The sequence below is a fragment of the Pteropus vampyrus genome, unplaced genomic scaffold, assembly GCF_000151845.1.
Source record: "Pteropus vampyrus isolate Shadow unplaced genomic scaffold, Pvam_2.0 Scaffold387, whole genome shotgun sequence".
NCBI classification, from domain to species: domain Eukaryota; kingdom Metazoa; phylum Chordata; class Mammalia; order Chiroptera; family Pteropodidae; genus Pteropus; species Pteropus vampyrus.
The window spans coordinates 764287-780450 of NW_011889168.1; the positions used below are offsets into that span (position 1 = coordinate 764287).

The 16164-nt window shown below is 37.7% G+C and overlaps 1 protein-coding gene across 1 annotated transcript in view; it reads right to left on the bottom strand.

Moving 5' to 3' along the window:
• Positions 1 to 16164, bottom strand: part of NDP (NDP, norrin cystine knot growth factor) — a 32250-nt gene that overhangs the window by 15361 nt on the left and 725 nt on the right. The gene's annotated exons all lie outside the window — the stretch shown is intronic.

The following is a 16164-nucleotide window of genomic DNA, read 5'->3' on the forward strand; positions in this document are numbered from 1 at the left end:
TTGTAGCCTGAACACATGTATAATTTGAAAAAGTAAGTGGTCGTTGGAGCAGAGACTTACTATTAACATGGAATCACATTATACTAGTTTTCATGAAATTTGCTTTGTTCTTTTAACCATATACTTCTTGGACAAAGGACTGGGGTCCAGAGAGCTCCTCAGATCACTTCACTAAGCCCGTAGGCATGGCCAACACTGATGTTTTTTATCACAACAGAAGACAGAGAGTATAAAAAATATTTTCAAACATTTAGGAAAATTGGAGAGAATCTGATATTACATCCAAAACAAAAGGAACATAATTAAAGCTTCAGAAAAACTTTCAAAGGTAGTTCAAATAAAAGTTTGATTTTTGCTCACAATACAACATTTTTTAAAAAACTTCCTACTTATGGAAAGTCTGAATAAACAGGACAAAATATTGATAAAATCAAGATTAGAAGTTCAAGCCCATGTAAGTCAGTTTTGTTCTAACAGAGTGGCCCCAGACCCAGTTAGCTTCAGTTAACTGTCTTACAATTATGGGGCAGGGAATCCCAAGTGGGAGAGAATTTGTGACATGGGGCTATTTCAGAGTACAGAATCCTTGGCAATGGCAAAACCTCAGCATGTGTGTTTGAGGGAAGTCCTATAAATTGCAGGAAGGACAGAGACCAATAATGAAAGGACCTACCTAAACTCTAACACTGCCATTAATTAGCTGGAGGAACTTGCACAGGTCAGTTAAACTGTTCTAGCCTGAGTTTCCTCATCTGTAGAGTAAGGGAGTTGGAAAATATGGCATCTGCAGTTCCTTCTTGCTCTAAAATGCCACTGCCTGATATTTACAAATTTAGTTACCACCATCTCCATATGCAGAACATAATCTTAAAGCTAGGGAGAACATCTTTTCATACATCTTTGCTTCACTTTTATGTGCACGCCAATGGCAACGTCTCATTAAAATTTATCAAACCTGAGCCTAAAGCTCCAAATTGGCAAAGAATGCAGAAAAGCATTTTTAAATTTCTTTTCAGCTGTATATTCTAGGTTTTCCTATGCACATTACACTGAAACTCACCAAGTTCAAAGGGCCAGTGCTTTTGGGGGTTCCGTGTTCAGAGGCTGCAATATTACTGACCATTTCCTAAGTTTTAATATGACTATATTATCCCAAGTGGTTATCTATCTTTTTGAAGCCTTAATTAGTCTCAGAAAAAGAATTTATTAAATTTCTCTTTTCATCACTCCGGTCTACAGATATTTCCCCAGGAGTAAATGGCAAAGGGAGAAAGAGAAAAGCAGACATTCCAGTACTGGCCCTCCCTCTCCACTGCCAGCAACTTCTCTTCAGAGGTATGGCCAGGAACTATAGTTGAAGAAACAACTCAAATAAAAGAAAAACATGTAGAGCATAAAGGTAAAAAACAAGCAGTAATATCAATAACAAAACCCTATTTATGTGTATGGATTGTTATATTTGCTGGCCTTTGCATTTTCTCCACAGGAAAGCAAATATAAAAATATAAAAAGCCCTTAAACATAGAAGATAGGCACTCTCACTCATCTAAGAGAAATGTAAATTCAAGTTCTTTGAGATTGTGTTCAATCACTCAGATCTAAAAAGATTCCAAAGTCTGATCATGCTCTCTCTTGGCAAGGCTGTGTGTGGGAAACAGACCCATTTTGGAGACCGTACAGTACAAATTGGTACAAATTCTGTAGAGGCCAATTTGGTAATATCTATTAAAATTGCAAATGTATATAACTTAGACCCAACAATTCCACTTCTGGGGATTATCCTATATGTGGGATTATGCAAGAGTATGGTATTCACTATAGCACTGGTTGTCATAGCATAACATAAAGCACAAAATATCCATCAGTAGGGGACAGGTTAAATATTTTATATAACATTCATACAATGAAATACTATTCAACTATATAAAGAAGAATTCAGAAATTCTAAAGTTTTGTGTTCTTAAAACAAGTAGGAATAAGAATATATATTTGTATCTATTTGTATTTACATGGAGAAACTCTGGAAGGATATCCAAGAAACTCTAGAATTAGTTACCTGTAAGGGTTGGAGGACAGGCATGGGAGAAAAACTTTTCATTGTTTATTTTATTTTTTATATTTTTGAACTTGTGAATGTATACCTATCCAAAATTTCATTTAAAAAACCCAATACTTTCTCTTTTTAAAGCTTGGTTTAAAAACACTAATTAAGTTAATAGATGTTTAATTTCTGTGCCAGTTCAAGTATTTTAATAGTATTATATTTTTATTTCTTATAAATATGGGAAGACATGTTAGTCTCAGTCAAATATTCTTCCAGGTGGACTTCTTGTACACTACTATCATTTAGTACCAATGTCCAGAATTGTAAATGCAGTTAATTTTTTTCTCTGAAAGGTGTAGTAAAAAATATTTTTGCCAGCAAATATTATAAAGTTTATACTGATAAAGCGCAACAAACTAACAAGACAAACAAACAAAAACTCATAGATGCAGACAACAGTATAGTGGTTTCCAGAAGGAAAGAGGGGTAGAGAGATAGAAAAGGGTAAAGGGAGTCAGATATATGGTGACAAAAAGAGATTATCAGACGTTGGGTGGTGAATACACAATGCAATATACAGATGACATATTATAGAATCGTACACTTGAAACCTATATAATTTTATTAACTGATGTCATCTCAATAAACTTGGTTTTAAAATGATAACCATAAAAAAAGAGGTACTTAATGTCACACAAAATGTAACTTTATTACCTGATTTTCTCTTTAAAGATAATAAGCTAAACCCGGAAGTAGTAATAAAGATAAAGTATAAAAGAATAACAGAGCAAATGTTGTTTCACCACTAATAAGATAGAGATTTTTTATTTCAACACATTCATACAACATGACACTATTTGTTCAGTTTTTATATTGAACTCTGAAATAAGAATGCAAACAATGACATAAATATGCCACAAAACTAACAGAACCTCAAAACATAAAGGTAAAATTCTTGCAATGTGACATTGAAATTTTTTCCTTGAGTGTTCAAATTGAATAATTCAACGCTGTTGAAGAAGAAATAAACAATTATGTGTAATTATATGCCAACAAACTGTACAATCTGGAAGAAATGAATAAATTCCTAGAAACATACAATCATCCAAGACTGAATAAAGAAGAAACAGAAAATCAAAACATACCAATTACTACTAACGAAATTGAATCAGTAATCAAAAACCTCCCAACAAACAAAAGTCCTGGTCTGGATGGCTTTATAGGAGAATTTATCAAACATTCAAAGAAGAATTAACACATATTCTTCTCAAACTATCAGAAAAATTCAAGAGGTGAGAAAGCTCCCTAATTCTTTTTATGAGGTCACCATTATTCTGATTTCAAAACCATACAAAGACATTACAAAAAAGAAAACTATAGGCCAATATCCTGGATAAATATAGATGAAAAAATCTTCAACAAAATATTAGCAAGCCAAATTCAGCAATATATTAAAAAGATCATACAACATGATCAAGCAGAATTTATCCCTGGGAAGCAAGGCTGGTTTAATATTTACAAATCAAATAATGTGATGCATCACATTAACAAACTGAAAGATGAAAATCACATGATCATATCAATAGATGCAGAAAAAGTGTTTGAGAGAAGTTAGCATCCTTTTATGATAAAAACTTTCAGCAAAATGGGCATAGAGGAAGCATATCTCAATAAAATAAAGGTCATATATGACAAACCCACAGTTAACATCATACTCAATGGGAAAAAGCTAAAAGCATTTTTCCTTAAGATCATGCACAAGACGAGGATGCCCATTTTCATCATCTTTGGTCAACATAGTATTAGATGTCCTAACCACAACAATCAGATAAGAAAAAGAAATAAAAGGCATCTAAATTAGAAAGGAAAAAGTAAAACTGTCATTATTTGCAGATGACATATACTATATAGAGAGTACCCTAAAGAGTCCACTAAGAATTGTTAAAACTGATCAATAAATTTAGTAAAGTAGCAGGATACAAAATTAATACTCAGAAATTGGTCGCATTTTTATATACCAGTAATGAACTTTCAAAAAAAGAAATTAAGAAAACAATCCCATTTACAGTTGCATCAAAAAAAAAGCCTGAGAATAAATGTAACCATGGAGGTAAAAGACCTGTTCCTGTGCCTCCTTTCAACAAGACACTGAAGAAAAACCTGAAGAAAACACAACTAAATGGAAGCACATCCCATGCTCCTAGACAGAAAAAGTTAATATCATTAAAATGTCCATACTACTCAAAGCAATTTACAGATTCAATGCAATCCCTATCAAAATACCAATGGCATTTTTCAGAGAACTAGAATAAATAATCCAAAAATTTATATGGAACCATAAAAGACCCCAAATAGCAATAACAATCTTGAGAAAGAACAAAGTTGGAGGTATCATGCTACCTGATATCAAACTATATTACATGTCTACAGTAATCACAACAGCATGGTACTGACATGAAAACGGACACAAAGATCAATGGAACAGAATAGATAGCCCAGAAATAAATTCACACCTATATAGTCATTTAATCTCTAACAAAGGAGGCAAGAATATACAATGGGGTAAAGACTACCTATTCAATAAGTGATGTTGGGAAAACTGAACAGATACATGCAAAAAAATGAAATTAGACTACCTTCTTACACAATATACAAGAACATCTCAAAATGGATTAAACACTTAAATGTAAGACCTAAAACCATAAAACTCCTAGAAGAAAACATAGGCAGCAAACTCTCTGACATTGCTTTTAGTAATATTTTTCCTGATATGTTGCCTCAGGCAAGGGAAACAAAATTAAAAATTAAAAAATGGAACTACATAAAACTAAAAAGTTTTTGCATAATAAAGGAGACCATCAACAAGAAGAAAAGACAACTTACTGAATGTGAGAAGATATTTGCCAATGATATATCTGATAAGGGGTTAATGTCCAAAATTTACAAAGAACTCATACAACTCAACACCAAAATAAACAAACAATCCAATTAATAAATAGGCAGAGGACCAGAATAGACATTTCTCCAAAAACGACACACAGATAAAAATGTGAAAAGATGTTCAGAATCACTAAGTATCAGAGAAATGCAAATTAAAACCACAATGAGATATCTCCTCACATCTGTCAGAATAAATCAACAAACAACAAATGTTGGTGAGGATGTGAAGAAAGGAGCACCCTTGTGTACAGGATTGGAAACTGGTACAGTTACTATGGAAAACAGTATGGAAGTTTCTCAAAAAACTAAAAAGAGAAGTACCTTATGACCCAGCAATACTGCTTCTGGGTATTTTTTCAAAAAAATCCAAAACACTAAATTGAAAAGATATATGCACCCCTACTTTCACTGCAGTGCTATTTATAATAACCAAGATATGTAAACAACCTAAGTGCCCATCAATAGACAATTGGATAAAGAAGAAGTAGTACAGATATACAATGGAATGTTATTCAGCTATTAAAAAAAATGAAATTTTTCCATTTGCAACAACATGGATTGACCTAGAGGTTATTATGCTGAGTGAAATAAGTCAGACAGAGAAAGATAAATACCATATGATTTTACTTACATGTGGAATATAAAGAACAAAATAAACAACAACAACAAAAAACAAAACAGAAAAAGACTCATAGATATGGAGAACAAACTGACGGGAGGAGGGTTCAGGTTTGGGTGAAAAAGATGAAGGGATTAAGAAATACGAATTGGTAGTTATGAAATAATCGTGGAGATGTGGAGTATAGCATAGGGAATATATAGTCAGCTAATGTAATAACTATGTATAGTGCCAGGTGGGTACGAGACTAATTGAGGGGATCATTTTATAAATTATATAATTTACCAAGTGAATTACACTATGCTGTACACTTGAAACTAATATAAAATAATACGGAATGTAAACTCTAATTGAAAAATAAAAATTAAAAAAAGAAGAAATAAACATAATGCTCAAGAAAAGAGTGACATTAAGTTGAGTTGTCCTAACATTGTGTTAATTGGAGCATGCATAGGAGAGAATGTGCAGTGTGCCTAGGGCAGTGCTCACAAAGAGGAAAATCAAGGCTGAAGAAAATTTACATCTCTTGAGATCTCAGCTTTATAGCAGCCTAGAGGTATCTGTGTCTGTTTGTCTTGTAGGAGTATCTGTTATTTTTCTCAAATTAAATTAATTCCAATTTGCTTTCATTTTTTAAAACCGTAATGCGTAAAATTAAATGTTGCCTATCAACAGGCCAAATGATGAACTGAATGAGAGAATGACTCTCTTGCTGAACTCAGTAGCCCCTGAGATGCTCTGTGCTCAGGGTACAGTCTCTGAAACATGGACTTGGCCAGTGTACAGAGCCCACATATAATAGTGCCAATGTAGAGCCTCTGTCAGCAGGAGAGGCATGTAGGATGGCGTGCCCAACTTCGGAGCTACCCTCAAAACGATACCAGTGGAAAAGAACAACTGGAGCCCAGATTTTCCCACCTGTCATCCTCAACGAAATAATATAGCAGAGCTTACAGTGAGCCCAGCTTCCTGGGTGAGAGATGGTGTTGTGTCCACAGATCAGCTCACTCTTGGGCTGACCTTCTGCCTGGCAGAGGGTAAAGTGCTGGTTTCATGAAAAGTTATTCCAGCAACAGGCTAAGACAAGTGGCACGTACCAAGAATTCCCTTGCCATGCAAGGGAAGGTAGTGCTCCCATATCTTATTTCCCCCTGGACTGTTTTCAGTACTAATATATGCAGATATTGCTTCCTGTGCCTTATTTCAACAAGTATTTATTTAATACATATTCGTTGAGCACCTACTATGTATCTCTTTTGCTCTAGGAGATAAGAGTTAAAGATCAGGGAGAAAAATAGGTCCTATTCTAATTCCCACCTCCAGCTCACTGCATCCACCAGCAAAGAGTCTTGGCTTGCTGTTTTCCTGGGTCATTTTTTGGACACATTGATAAATTCCCTTAACATCTAATTTGTATCCAACATGCATTGCATCATTTCTAAGAAGATCAAGTTAAGCAGATAAAATATAATGATTCTGGAATGGTGTCAGTGTAACAGGCAGAATTATTTGATATTTACTATAATTTAAAACAATCATATCAGCCATGAGTAAGGTAAAGATGGCAGAACATAGAGCTTCTCTCAAAGGAATTGCCAAAAAAAAAAAAAAATCTAAGATTTAAGTGCAGAAGAAAGTTTGCCACTAGAAAACACTTCATACCAGGGTTAGAAAAGCAAGACTTGAGGTCTAATCAGAGAGTGTGAAGTGCTAAGTGACCCCTTCCCAGGAACTCAAAGAATTCCAATTGGATCTAATCAACTAGATGCCTTGGGGAATAAGCCAGATGCCTCTTTCCAAGGCACTTAATTTATAAACTGTAGACAGCATGTTGGATTTTATAAAGCATCCTGTGTGCTCAGTGAATGGGTTTTTGATATTATTCCTATCTGACAGTCCATCAGTAGCAGCCAAGAAGCCAAACTTGGGCTGACCCAGAGGCAGTGATACTGACCACAAATGGTGCCAGGCCTCCAGCCTGCCAGCTCCAGGTGTCTCCAAGGATGGGGAGCCACAAGGTCAGTAGGGAGGGAAGAGCTCCTGCCCCTGTCATCTCATAGTGTCTACACTACAATCGGAGATGGAGAAACATGTGAGGCAGTGCCTGCCTCCATTGTTCCACCTTAAGAGACAGAAGATGACATCCTTGTGGTTAAACAGCAGTCCTCCAGTTTAGGATAGGACTCTGTGTTCTCTCAACTTGCATTACTAGCCAAGCATGGACAAACCCAGCAGTGGTGGTGATGGAGAAAGAAAAGAGATGGGAAAAGCAAAAGAAAAGGAGAAATATAGCTCAAGAAAGAAGCAATAAATCACAATCTTGGAATAAATATGGGTACAAAAGAGAAAGACTGGGACTATAAGTCATTTCTGGGGATGGGCCAACTCTCTCTCTCTCTCTCTCTCGTGTGTGTGTGTGTGTGTGTGTGTGTGTGTCCTTGAATTAAATAAATTTACTGTCAGAGGAAGGACTAGTGTGGGAGGACTCAACCTTGAGACTAGCTGAAACTTAAAATTCTGATTTTAAGGAAATCCAGAGGAGCCTCTCACTGTTATCCAAACTCCCACTTACCTATTGCTTTCATCTCTTCCTCTCTAAACTTATTTCTAGCCTATGTTGTTAGTTTCCCATGCCCCAGAGTTTCGCACATTTGTCAGAAATATTGGATAACTATTCTACTACATTCTGAAACCTAATGAGCATTTTATTATTGCCTGATCTGGTAGAAGGAAGGTTGCTCTGAGGAGCCTCAAGCTCTGAGTTCTACCTTCCCATCATTGGCTGTGCAATCTTGAACAAGCCACTTGCTTTCTCTAGAATTCAGTTTCCTCATCTACAAAATGAATTGATTGGTCTAGATGCTTGTATGGTTCTATCCATTTCTAACATTCTCTAACTATATACAAGCTTCTCAAAGTACAGCACCTGCTTTAAGGCTACATAGTCTCCAAAGCAATCCTATAGAAAGAGTTCCTTCCTTACTCAACAAGTTAATGATTGTGAAAAAGTCCAAACAAGTTCTAATGTGGTGCCCGAGGCAACATCGAAGGTCAAGGTATAAGAATTAGCCCCTTGATGAGGCCATATTAGTGTCCTGAAATAACAATAGACATTAACAGCCAATATGGTTTATAAATTAATAGCATGTTTTTAATAATAGCAAGCAGTTAGTGAGGATATTTCACCAGTTCCTGTTTCTCTTAAAGCTGTCTTAAAATTTGTAGTGTTTCCACCACCCCCCCTCCCGCCTCGACCCCGGTCTCTACTAAATTGAGAGAGAAGAAAGGGAAATCATAGTCAATCATGCTAGAATTAAACTTATTTCATGTGATGATGATATAGGCCAAGTTCAACCCTCCTGCATCTTTCCTATGAATGACTCTTATTCCTATAGTGAGCTTGAGCCACAGATCCTCATACCCTAATGGGTCCATCTGTGATGCTCTGGTTCAGGATAGAAGAAGAAAATTGGCTAGAAGAGTTGTCTTCTATGCAGATGTAGAATGAATAAGGTCTTAGTGGTCAAGAGCAAGGCACTCTCCTAGGTAAAGCATCTGTGGAACATTTGTGCTAGGAGGGGTACATTCCTGAAACCCTGGGTTGGAACTTGGATCTAAAAGAGTTGCTAATTATGTATGGCTCTTGGATCCTGTGCTGGGCCTCTGTGGGCTTTTATAGTTTCTATGGAAAGACTCTTTCTGAGTTTTTAACAGTCGACATAACTAACTGACTTTTAGAATATAAACCTTGCATAAATTGGAAATGACCAGGTCTGATTATCCATATGTCAAAAAGCACAATACAGTTCAAGCCTTTTCCTCCAGCAGATTTGATTATTTCTTTAAATCTAGCAAGCTCACTAAAAGCTGTGACTGATATGGTGATGAGCTGCCAGAAAATGCTTAAGGGTGGCCTTTCAGTGGTGCTATAAATCAACAATAGCCTTAAACATGGAATCTCCTTCTATGCCTTTATCAATAAGAAATAAAAATAGGGAGGGAAGAAGCCACAGAAGAAGTAACAGAAGAGAGGGAGGAAAGATTATTTTTGATGTTCAAAATCTGCTGCTGCCCTTTCAACGATATCAAATAGCACAATTTCAGAATGGGAAAGTTCCCCTTTCAGGTGAGGAATGAAATACATTCTAACCACTTACCTTGGTTAAAACCCTTTGGAAAGAAAACAGGAGAGTTCTGAGATACTCAATCCAGGAAACTCATGAATGTACTCCCTCTTTGGAAAAGAAAAGGTGGCCAGGTGTTCTGGGGGTCCTGGTGCTAACGTAATTTGACATCAGTTCTACCACTGGACTGTTAGTTGTGGTATGGCCTTAGGAGAGCAAGGGTGACCAATGTTAGCTCAGGATACAGGATCCCATTTACCCAGGAGCCAAATGAGTATATTGGCTTTTCTTCAAAGTGTCCAGCAAAATGTTTCCAAAGCTGCATTTGAATCTCCTCACCCACAAACAACATTTTGAAATGGTGAGTAGTGATCTCAACTAACAGCTGTAGAGCCCTTAGTTAGAAATGGGGCATAAACAGCGGGAGAGACTCAGTCTTTTCATTCTCCATTCAATTTGTCTTTTCTGCCCAATGATGGCATTTGAATACCGAATTCAAACCTATTGCAATCTGGAACACTTGTGGATGCAGACATATGTCAAAGGAGTAAAGTTAAAATAATATCACATAAAAATATTGCTTCTTATATTGCTAATATCACTGAACTTCTTTGGTTGTTGGTTTTTAGTTTGTATTTTGCTTTGCTTAAACCACACATATTATGGCTACATCTTTTTAATTACCAGTTCTCCTATAACAATTCTACTCTGCTACCTTTGGATTTAAAACCTCAAAAGAAAAAAAATAAATTCTGAAAAAGAGTAATTTCTCATAATTTGAGGGAAATCATAGAAACATATCAAGTCCTAAAATATCACTTTGTGTTTGAAAGAAAATTGGACTTTGATTAAGAATTGGATTTCTTTGATTTTCCCCATTCATTATAGGCATGTGTGTGCCTACAATTTACTTAGAGTTGAAGATGGGGGATATTTTTTTTTTCACTTGAGGAGTTGACCTCCTTTTCTAACATCAAGTAAAGAAAGCAACTTCAGAATTCAAACCTCTCTTCCTGGGAGGGACTAGGTAAAATTAAAAGAAGCTTTCCTTTCTGAAATTGTGCTATTTGTAAATCTGCAGTGGCAGATTTTGAACATCAAAAATAATCCTTTTCTCTCTCTTTTGTTACTTCTCTTGTGATCTGCTCTCTTTTTATTTTTATTCTCTATTGATGAAAGGCTAGAGAGGGACTCCATGTTTAGGGCTATTATTGGTTTGTGGCAGCACAGAAAGGTCACTCCTGAGCATTTTCTGATAGCTCATCAACTTTATTGAATGTATTAACCTGTTGCCCTTTCATTTTTAAAAAATATTGCAATTGGTTGGATCACTGCTTAAAAGAAAAAGGGATTGAGCCAGACCTTGGAAGAGAGAAAATTATCTGAATAATTTGTAGCTTTTGTAGAAAAACAAAAAGGAAAATATACTTACTGCAAATTATACAGAACCCGGTTTAAAGTGACCATCAATGTTCATGTGCAGATTTTAACATGAGGGTGAAAGGGACCCCAGTTGGATGAATTCCTGATTATAAGCACTGGGGATATATTGCCAACTGAAGTTACCCATTCTTTGAATTTTCTGAGTCAGCTCTCTTTCTAACAAGAAAATAGTTGTTCCAGACTGTGAACTCTATCTGGGGTGTTATGTTCTGACTATTGAAAATGGGGCTAAGGAGTATGATGTGACTCTCAGCAATATATGCTCACCCATTAGACTCTGAGACTTCCCAATAAAGGAGACAGTAAGTATGCATAGTACTAAGCAAACTATTGCCAGGCACACACACAAAAGCTTTGTAGATGTGAGGGCAGCTGGCATCAGAAATGCCATCGGCACAATCATCCTCAAAAACTCAAATGTGTGGGCATGTGAATTTGCAGCATGCAACCTGCCCAGCCAAGCCAGCACTGATTTCAGTACCAGCTTCTCCTACCCCACTGCACACACTTGGAAGTTTCAGAAGGATTCTCTACTTTTTGTTTTCTTTTGGAATCAAACATAGAAGTTTATGGTTCCTGATCTGATGGGTGAGTAGTGGGTACTACCAGCTGGAATGTTGCCACTGACAGAGGCTGAAAGGAAAATAGAAATGCTCTTAATGTCCTCCCAAAGAAAACCTCTGATGGACAAAAGAGTGGTTGTATTTTTACCCTCTCCCTTCATGCTGCCAGGCATCTTTAAATAGATCCTCTAGCCTAGGGACTTGTATGGAATAATTCATATTAAAACTCAAGTAGTGGCAGAGGAGGGGAATTGGTTCTTCTCTTTCTTTTCTTTCCTTTTTTCTTTCTTTTTTTCTATTTAGTTTTTCTCTTTTCTTTTTTTGGTTCCTTCTTGTCAAGCTAACAGGAAAAGACTCATTTTAATTCAGCTGTAGTAAATTTTTGGGAGGCAGTCTTTTAATGAATTTTAATTAATTCAGAAAAGACTACCAAAGCCCCCAGGAAAAGAAGAGAAATAGGATTTCGCATTGTAGATTGCTCTTAAATACCTTTTGGTCTCAAGGACATTAGCAGCATCTTTTAAGGATGCTGCACAGAGGGGGTTACATGAGGCTCTTAAATGGGAACATCTAATTGAAAAGCCAAGTTCCTTCCACTTGCAACTCATAAACTAAACTTGTGTTCTGCTGTTAAAAGAAAGAAGAAAAAGAAAAAGTCCTCCCCATCTCTCCAGCACCATGCATTTTTAGTTTGGCTCAACCCAGGATCCATTTCTCTTCTTCTCCTTTCACCAAATGGGTTTCATAAAGACATTTAGGCCCATGATGGCCAAAGTAAAACTTCTGTCTCTTCTTCTTTTTCCTTGGAAAGAGAAAGATGTGGGAAGGACAGAGAAAGGGGGCGGGACGGGGCCCAAGAATCCAGGGAGCTTTGTTTCAAGTCACTTGTCTCTCCCTCCGAAAGAGAATAACCACATTTCTCTTGATGTAGGCTGAAGTGCATCCAAGCATTCCCATAGCACTCCCACCCCCAGCCCTTTGCCAGAGATGTGCGGGTCACTATGATGGTATGCTTGTCCCTGCCAGCCCGGGTCACTCAGGCTCTGCTCTCGGCAGCCTAAAGGGCAGTCAAACCATGTGGTTGCTCCTCTCTTAGAGTGTGTTCAGGCTCGAGGCTCCAAAAAGCCCCCCAACCCTATCAGCCCAGCAGAGCTGCTGCCAAGAATGACATCCTGGGAATAATATGGACATGGGGAGACTTCAGGGGCTGTTGTCTCCGGGTGGAACAGGACCCAAACTGTCTGGAAAACAAGCAGAGCAAAGGGCAGGCTTACAATGGAAGGAGCTCAGGCGAAGAGAGAAGGGGGCGGGGTGGGAGTGATGAAGAGCAGAAAAAAAGAAAGACTATATGCCACCCAAGAAGATTCCAGGGACAATAGGAGTAGGTGGTGGAGAAAGGACTTGCAGGAAACAAGTACCCAGACATGGCACTGCCAGTCTAGCTGGATTCTTTTCTGAATTAGATTATGTGGAAGAAAGAGAGGAAATATATAGCCTGCCAGCTGTTCAAAGGCTTACAACCTTGCTTTTATTGTCCGGGTAAGTTGGTGAGGTGGGGCATCAGAAGAATTCCAAACATACCATCCCAGAGAAATTTTAATATGTTCCACAGTATCATACACGAAGAAGAAATGACAGCTGACCACAGGCAGAGCAGGCCACAGCAATCTGGGTCCTGGAGCTCACCCACCCTCACATGGCCCAGTTTCTCTCTGCTTTAGCACTTCTCAGTCCTTCCACCTGCCTCCCCATCCCTTCTGCTCTCACTGGCCCAGCCAGGGGGCCTGGACAGAGTAGCAGTAACTGTCATGAGAAGAGGTGAGGATGGGCTGGAAGGCTGCTGGCCAAGAAGCTGAGGATTGGCTAGGGTGAGTCAGGCACCCCAGGGAGTCAGAGGCATTTTAATCCAGCTACAGGGGATTATCTGCTGATAAGGACCAAATCAAGGACCATGGTGATGCTGTCTTCATGTTGTTGTTGTTTTTGTTGTTGTTCCCCCCCACCCCAATAACCTACCCATCTCAGAAAACATGAGACTGGATTGTTTGAAAGCAATGCTCTGTGTAGCTCTAATGGAGACCTGAGTTTAGGGAACAACATCTGGCTACTTCTTCCCAGGGCCCTCTTGAATTTAGGCCAGGCCCATAGGTCATCGTTTTCAATACTGGAGGTGGGACAAGTAAGTAGTGGGAGATAGTGACTGCATTTTCCTCTGTACATGTTTCTAATTCAATGATTCATTAAGTAGTCCTAATATCAGCTGCTGAGTAGGTGACTCATAACCATCTCTGATAAAGACAGCATGTGGTCCTTTCTAAAGTGTGCTCAAGGGAGCAGAGAAAGGATAAACTGCCCTTTTTCCAAGTTTCTTCTATCCAGGCAGGAAAGATCTGGGCCACGTTAGCTGTGCAAATGATGTGTACCCAAGATCCAGCCATAATGGCCTAAGAGGAACTGCTTAATCATAAATAGAAAGAAAACCCATTGATAAGTGACAATCATTTCAAGTGAATATGAATACTAGCAGATATTTTAAATAATTTAGTATAATAAAGAAGTCATCGCCCAGTTTACCCACTGGCAAAGTTCATTTCAGTTCCAAAATCTAACTAGAGATATCATACAGACTGAGAATTAGGCCATGAGACAATGTCTCATTCACCTTTGCATCCATCAGGACTAACACAGTTTATAAAAAGAATGATAGAATGAATAATTAACCAATACAAATAATAGAGCTTGAATTGTGAGTTCTTAAAATGGAGTAAAAATTGTTGGCCACCATTGGTTACTATAATTCTGAGAAACTCACCACATTTTTCAAGGACCCAGAAAGACAAATAAGTTAGAAATTGTTAAATGTATTGAAAAATTATTTATTTTCCCCTTGACAGTGTCATTAGAACTCATATTAAGATTGAGAACTCCACAGGCGTGTTTCCATCTGTGGGTGTCAGCTGCTTGCTACACAGTCGTCAAGAAGGCCTCAACCAATTCTCCCTTTACCTGAACCAAATGTATTTTAAAGTAAATGATGCAAAATATTGCATATCGTGTTGAGACACTCATATAATAATCTGATTAAATGTTTAGAAATATTGTTTTGATTCAGCTAAATGCTTTGTTAAACAGAAGCAGTTTTTAAAAAAATCATGGTAAAATTGTATAGCAATAGAATCCATAGCATGATTGCAGACTTTCTCAAACAGTGAATATCCCAAAGTTGTGAATTAATACATAAAGAAGCCTAATTTTCTTTTAACAGTGCTTGTTAGGCTAATTATTAGAGAAAATCAGAAAGGTTCCCCCATAAACTATGTCTCCATTCCACAATGAAAACTGGTTGATAGAACCCTAAACTTACTTTCAGAATCCAGACTGGTGAGAAGAAAATGGGCAGATATCTGCATTTTATCTAAACACATACTCGAGAAGCATTCTGTAGTCCCTGCTATATTTGGTTGACACACGCAGTCAACACTGCACTTTAGGCCTCTATGTTTTCAAATGCACCTGGTATTAATATTATGTGTTGGAGCAATTTCTCAATGCCAGCTCATTGTATTTAAAATACACAAATATTAGAAATGAAAAGAGACATGTTTCACAGCATCCATATGTGTTATTGATGACAGTTGCAAGGGATAGAACATGGAATTACCATCTTACCAAATAGTTTCCTTTTCCACACCTGAATCTCAGTAGAGAAGGCAATCTACCTCTTTCATGTAGGTTTATCTAGGCTCGTTTATTACAATGACCCTCTGTTACAGGGTGTTCTAAGTCATTTACATTCTGTACACAGTTAAACTTCCTGTCCCCCAAGAAAGAGTTATGCTCAGGCCTCCTACAGCCCAATTGTTCATTTAAAGAGAGAGCTCATATTCAGGAGCTTGAAAAAAACCCTCTGAATATTCCTCAGGTAGGACTTATTCCTACAGGTCCTGGTCACTGTGCTGTTGGGAGCATCCTTTTCAGGTCTCTGCTTAAACAGTGTAGCATCAGTCCTGCTGCAGGAACAAGCTGACTACTAAAAATAACCATTTGCAATAAGGCCAAGGCAAACAGCATGCATTTCCTCAGACTTTTTTGCCCAATCAAAATCATATAGTAAACTCATCCTCCTCTCTCCCCAGTGCTCCTGACTGCATCTATGGGAGCAAAGTCCTCGCACTTTGGGAGAAGAGTGCAAAGGAACAGGATTCTTGCAAAGCCTGACAGAGAAAGCTAGAAATAAATGTTGCCTATTGTTTGAAGTAATTCTAAGCACTCCAGCAGAGCCCTGGCAGGAGATCAGCAGCATACATAAGTAGTAATAAAAGTAAACAGTGCGCTTTTAAACTCGCGGGCTTGCCCGCGTTAATAGTGCCTCCATTGTGAGAGGGATGAGGGCGGTGGGGAAGATACCAGGGTTTCGGGAATCCATGTCCG